Consider the following 6,736-nt stretch of genomic DNA (forward strand, 5'->3'; position numbering starts at 1 on the left):
TTTCATTTCAGGATGAAGAAGATGTCTGCCATTTTTAAACAAAGGGGCTTCCCTTCATCCACCATCAACTCTGCTCTCAAATGCATCTCTCCCATTTCCCGCACATCTGCCCTCACCCCATCCACCCGCCACCCCACTCGGGATAGGGTTCCTCTTGTCCTTACCTACCACCCCACCAGCCTCCAGGTCCAACATATAATTCTCGGTAACTTCCGCCACCTCCAACAGGATCCCACTACTAAACACATTTTTCCCTCCCCCCCCCTTTCTGCTTTTCACAGGGATCGCTCCCTATGCGACTCCCTTGTCCAGTCGTTCCCCCCATCCCTTCCCACCGATCTTCCTCCTGGCACTTATCCTTGTAAACGGAACAAGTGCTACACCTGCCCTTACACTTCCTCCCTCACCACCATTCAGGGCCCCAGACAGTCCTTCCAGGTGAGGCGACACTTCACCTGTGAGTCGGCTGGTGTGGTATACTGCGTCCGGTGCTCCCGGTGTGGCCTTTTATATGGGAGACCGTTTCGCAGAACACCTACGCTCGGTCCGCCAGAAAAAGCAGGATCTCCCAGTGGCTACACATTTTAATTCCACATCCCATTCCCATTCTGATATGTCTATCCATGGCCTCCTCTATTGTCAAAATGAATCCAAACTCAGGTTGGAGGAACAACACCTTATATACCGGCTGGGTAGCCTCCAACCTGATGGCATGAATATTGACTTCTCTAACTTCTGTTAATGCCCCTCCTCCACTTCTTACCCCATCCCTGACATATTTAGTTGTTTGCCTGTTCTCCATCTCCCTCTGGTGCTCCCCCCCACTCCTTTCTTTCTCCCGAGGCCTCCCATCCCACGATCCTTTCCCTTCTCCAGCTCTGTATCACTTTCACCAATCGCCTTTCCAGCTCTTAGCTTCATCGCACCCCCTCCAGTCTTCTCCTATCATTTCGCATTTCCCTCTCCCCCCACTACTTTCAAATCTCTTACTATCTTTCCTTTCGGTTAGTCCTGACGAAGGGTCTCGGCCTGAAAGTCGACAGCGCTTCTCCCTATCGATGCTGCCTGGCCTGCTGTGTTCTACCAGCATTTTGTGTGTGCTGTTGTTTGAATCTCCAGCATCTTCAGATTTCCTCGTGGGTTCTATGGAATTAAGCTTTTTCAGTTCTGAGCAGACATGGCATTTGTAGAATCTGTGATACAATGCTATAAACCCCATATCCAACTTTTCCATGTGTATGGCTCAGCCCTTTTGAGAACAGTTTACTTTCTACAGGCACACTGTTTCAAACTGTTCTCTTTTTTTTCCAAGTTCTGTGTAATCTATTAAAATTTAGCAAATGCATTGATTTTTGGATCTCTATCAGATTGCTCTGTTCTGCCATTCAATAATAACAACTCAAAGTTGACTACCTTTGCCAAACAAATTCTGACACCTTAAATTGATTGGATCTGTTAAGTGTTTCAAAGCCTTTGGCCTGTGTATGACTGCGATTATCTATCTACAAGCATTCTGAGCCCAGCTGCTTGTCAGCTGCTGCAACCCGCTAACACGTGCATTGACAGGCTTTCTGATACAATCACAAACACCAGAAAGTCTGCAGATGTTGAAAATCGAAAGCAACACACACGGAACACTGGAGGAACTCAGCAAGTCAGGCAGAATCTATAGAAAAGAATAAACGATCAATATTTTGGCCCAAACCCTTCATCAGGACTGAGAATGAAGGGGGAAGATGCCAGAATAAAAAGGTGAGTGGAGGGGAAGGGGGCTAGTTGGAAGACAATAGGTGAAGTAAGGCGGGTGGGAAAGGTCAAGGCCTGGAGAAGAAAGAATCTCATAGGAGAAAGAGAAAGAGGAGGGGACTGAGGGTGAAGTAATAGGCAGGTGAGAAGAAGTAAAAGGTCAGAGTGGGAAACAGAGGAATGGAAGCGAGGGAACTTGTTTTGTTTACCAGAAAGAGAAATTGATATTTATGCAATTACGTTGGAGGGTTCCCAGACAGTTTATAAGGTGTTGCTCCTCCATCTTGGCACAAGGGAACGCTATGGATTGACACGTTGGAATGGGAATGGAAATGGAAATTAAAATGGAAGTCTTGCTTGTGGTGGATGGTGCGGAGGTGCTCGACGAAGCAGTCATGATACAATCATCACCACAATACATGAATAGGTTGCAACAAACCTGAAAATACGAAGATTAGGAGCAGATAGTCTAATGTATTCAACTGTATTTTGTTGATCTTTTGCAATGTATTTTGGTCTCTGGCTAACAGTTTCTTTATTACTTTCAAGAATCTTGTTCATTAATGAAACCATTCTGTTGATTATTTCAAGGAAAATAAATTCTTAAAATTATCCATATTAGTAGAAATAAATGGTGTTGTTATAGACACTTAATCATCTTTAGAACCCTATTTCCTTCAACATCTTATAAAAATATTCACGAAATGAAATATTTTTAAAGAAATTCTCACTTTGTAAGGTTAGCACACTTGAGAAAACAAGCTACCATCATATTTTGGGCTGTGGGGGTGGAACCCTGAGTACGCAGATGAAACCATACAGTATGTATGCAGTCAGTGACCAGGAAACCTCCAAATCAGATGTAGCTGCCCTCCTCTTCCTTATTTCCCTCCTCATCCTCATTCTCTTCAGCTGCTTGTCACAGAGCTAGAAGCAAAGGCCTGTGGATTCAAAATGTAGAGGTTGTACAATATGCAGCAGAGAATGCTGGTCTCTTCTAAAGCAATCAAAGGAGCAGAGGAATTGATTCAGCAGACAAGTATTCTATCACACGTAGGGCAGCGAGAGACACAAGCTGCTTGTAAGCAGGAGGTGCACATTGGAAAAACAGTGTTGCTGGACAACAATTATCCTTTGGTTTTGCATAACTGGTAGTGTAGACGGCAACAGAGTGATGGCTGCTGGGATGCTGACTACTGACCTGAACAATTCACATGATTTCTGTGGTCATATGTCAACTGAACATTGAACTAGAGGAGACCCTTTCAATGCCAATACTAGGCAGAGTTTTCATTCTGTGCTGATTTAATGATAGGCTAACAGGCAACAGCACAACATTCTACAGGACAGGCAGCAGAGCCAGCAAAGACATGCATCTTTTTCACCTGCTGATCTCCAACAAGAGGCCATGAAATAGGATTAAAGAATCATTACAAGAATGACGGAAGTGTTGGCGCCATGATGTGGCCTTATGGAACACCTGTCTGCCCTGTTGTAGACCTTTTGATTAATATCCTGGTTTAATTGTAAGGTGAAAGCAAATTCCTTTAGGGTACTCCATAACATCTGCCAAATGAACAGTTAACTTCAGTGTGTTTGAAGAAGGCCAGAACTGCTCCACGTAGTTTCCTTCAAGACCATGTCTACTGATCCTTTGGATGAACAGAATCCTTGCTGTAAGTTGATGAGTAGTTCTTTAAACATGTGAAGTGGCTGTTGAGGCTAACCCCGGCTATTGCTTTCACTGTGACAGACGGAAGGAAAACTTGGTGCACTTAAAATGGTCACAATTACAGTGTCAGCTGGTATTTCCTCCAATAAGGCTGGTGATCTTTGACTGATACACTTCAGCAACAGTTCCATGTGCTTCCAAGATCTTATTATTTTTGTGCGGGGAGATGACCTGCGACTTCCTTTTTGGCAGGATTGAGAGCAAGGTTGATCCAAATAGTTTGCTGTGCGATGGAATCAGGTACACTCATGTTATGTGCAAAGTCATAATTGAGGAGGCATTCCAAGTCTTCTTTCCACCAAGTGATGACAGCCACACTTTGATATCCCGGTCACCTTCATTAAACCAATCCTGGTACTTAGAACATTGAACATAAAGCAGAGTAGTACAGCACAGTACTGGCTCTTCCTTGAGGAAATAGAACTCCACCAACAGTGGAGTAATAAAGTTTCTGTGGTGCAAAGAGCACACCGTCTACCAAACAGTGCAATTTTCCGTCCCATTTGCCACCTGCTTCTCCTTCTACAGGGCAATCTGTAATTACCACATTGGCCTCATCTGTTGCTTAGGAACCTGCAGCACTAAAGTGAAAGCAAATTACCCGTGCTCACGAGAAGCTGTCAAAGAAGGAGAGGAAGATCTTGAATTACTGTGTTGTTCTTTGGTAATGCCAGTCTGGCTGATCTTTGTAAAGGTTATGTTTACAGACAAGTGCATCCCACAAACTTGAAGAAAGTAAACATACCTCTAAAAAATACAAAATCTCCCTTCTGTATTAGTTAAAATCTAATGTAATAGCAACCTGAAAAATTGTTCCCAAAGTCAGGTAGATCAAAGAGAAAAAGGGGATAGAAAAGTAAGGCCAAACACCATCTTTTAGTCATTCAGACATCGAAGTGGAGAGCACAGAGACTGTCAGTCCAACATATCCATATTTTATAATCCAAATTTATAAGGGAAGGGAAATAACCACAAGAGTAGGCTTAAATGTAACACATAACTCTCAATCTCAGGCATGGAAAGAATTATATGAGCTACTACTAACAGCTCCATCGATGATATAATTGACATAATGAAGGCTCTTCATATATTAATGATGCAGCAAAAGTCAACAACCAGCAAAAGTCGTCATTCTACAAGACAGCAAGCAGACCCAGAAAAGCTGTGTTTCTTCCCTAATTGCTGATCTCCAGCAAGAACATCATCAGGGTCTACTTCTTCAACCCATTCCATGGCTAAGGTGATAGCAACTATCTCTGTTGGGAAAACTGATACTTAGCCTGATAATCTTTTCTAAATAATCATGTGAATCGTTGGAAGATAAACAAAAACATCTGTGTGACCTGTATCTGGATCTTTTGAACCACTTGTATAGACATGTAAGAATCCATAATATCTGCCTTGCTTATTTTGCTAAACTTCCTGTGCCATTGATAAACAACTATCCTTATCTTGATATTTTCCTGAAAGCCCAAAGGGAAAGAGAAAAACCATGGAGGAGTGACAGAAAGGGGGACACTCGGACCATAATCCACATTAAATAACACAAGATTTTGAGCCCATTCATTTCTCTTCCACCCAAAACTGAAGGTCTTATGAATACAGTGCTCCCAGAACTCTACTAATGTTGCCAATATTGGATGACAAATTGATATCTTTTTGCATTAACCCAATAAACCACTGCTAATTGTAAACTGTGTAGTTGTAAAGGTACATCACCCATTTCTACCAGTTCTGTTGAAATTGGGGATGATTTAAAAGTATTACAACATATTCTCAGTGCTTGAGCTTAAACTTTATCTAGGGGCTGTAAGTCCACTGGCGAGGCTGACACATAAGCAACATATCCATAATCACAGACAGATCTGATTAAAACAATATAGATTTCTTTAAGTGAGCTCCTACGCACACCACAATCACACCCAACTTAGCACCTGAGTACATCATGGAATTTTTTTACACTCCTCTAGAAATTTATTCATATGTACACTCCATGTTAGCCTTGCGTCCATCCACATACCTAGAAAGTGGACCGCGGACTCTTGTTTAAGAGATTTACCATATAACCTGAGATCAATTGTGTGTGTAATGTTCCTTTCAGAAAAACAAATAACTTACGTCTTTGCAACATAAAAATTGAACCCCCATCGACATACCCATTCCTCTACTTCATTAATAGCTGCCTGCATTTTCCTAACTATGTAATTTATATTTCTGCCCCACTTGCACACAGCACGATCATCATCATATAATGATTTGGAAATGCCTGAGCCAACAGTTAAGAAAATATCATTAATCATAATATCAAAAAGTACTGGGCCTACACATACTCTCCTGTGGAGTCCCATTCTCTATTTCATACTCCTTAGAGAATATTGTTCCCACCCTAACATATATCTTTCTATCACATAAAAATTCTTGAACTTAATTGAAATTCTATGACCTATTCCCATCTTCTCCAGTTTAAACAGTAATGTTGCATCTGTAACATATCATAGGCTTTCTCTACACCAAAGAAAACTGCTACCACTGGACCTTTATTAACTTCTGTCTTACATCTAAAAAAATGGGACGTTTCACAATTTTGTGCACCATTGTTGCATAGGGGCCATGCTAATCTTCTCTGTATTATTCCAATTTTAATATATGTGCTACCAAAGCAAGCATGAATAAGGATTGTCAATGAAAGCTGTGTTTAAATAAGATGCAGCGGACAAGATGGAAATTAGTGGCAGGTGACTCCTGTTAGCTGGGTGGTGCCTGCCTGTCTGGGTCTGACATATTGCTGTAAGGCATTCCCAGTGCACTGAATCCCCACCATGGGAATCAAGGAATTTAAAAAATTACAAGGAAACGACATTGAAACCAAAGCGCCTTGCTTCCTGATTCATTATCGCATTATGTCATTGACAGTCTCCTGCTGAGTTACTCATGACAAGGAAATCAAGATCAATGCAAGTCTCATCATTCTCAAACGGAAAAACAAAATACAGAATAAAATATTAAAATTATCAACAAAAAAGTAGAAAGCAACTGAGTTTTGTACACAGAGTTGAAGTATTTGGCTGTAACTTCAATTTAGGAGCAAAGTGGGCTCTTGTGAAGTTGAAGAGTGTGTAGGATTATTGTTAAACAGGCTATAGTCATTATGGGAAATGGACAAGTCACCTATTGACACGTGGATGAAATACAAATAGAGCCATAGATCTCAAAGTATGATGAGGTTCCTGGTATGTCTTCAGATATTTGTTGAACAGT

General features: G+C 41.5%; 1 non-coding gene across 1 annotated transcript; it reads right to left on the reverse strand.

Annotated features, from left to right (window-relative positions):
- Positions 1–6,038: 6,038 nt before the first annotated feature.
- LOC140735044 (U6 spliceosomal RNA) lies at positions 6,039–6,141 on the reverse strand. Its single transcript, XR_012100664.1, has one exon. It is a non-coding gene; the product is annotated as a U6 spliceosomal RNA (small nuclear RNA).
- Positions 6,142–6,736: the final 595 nt, after the last annotated feature.

This window comes from Hemitrygon akajei, chromosome 10 (genome assembly GCF_048418815.1).
Source record: "Hemitrygon akajei chromosome 10, sHemAka1.3, whole genome shotgun sequence".
Taxonomy (NCBI): Eukaryota; Metazoa; Chordata; class Chondrichthyes; order Myliobatiformes; family Dasyatidae; genus Hemitrygon; species Hemitrygon akajei.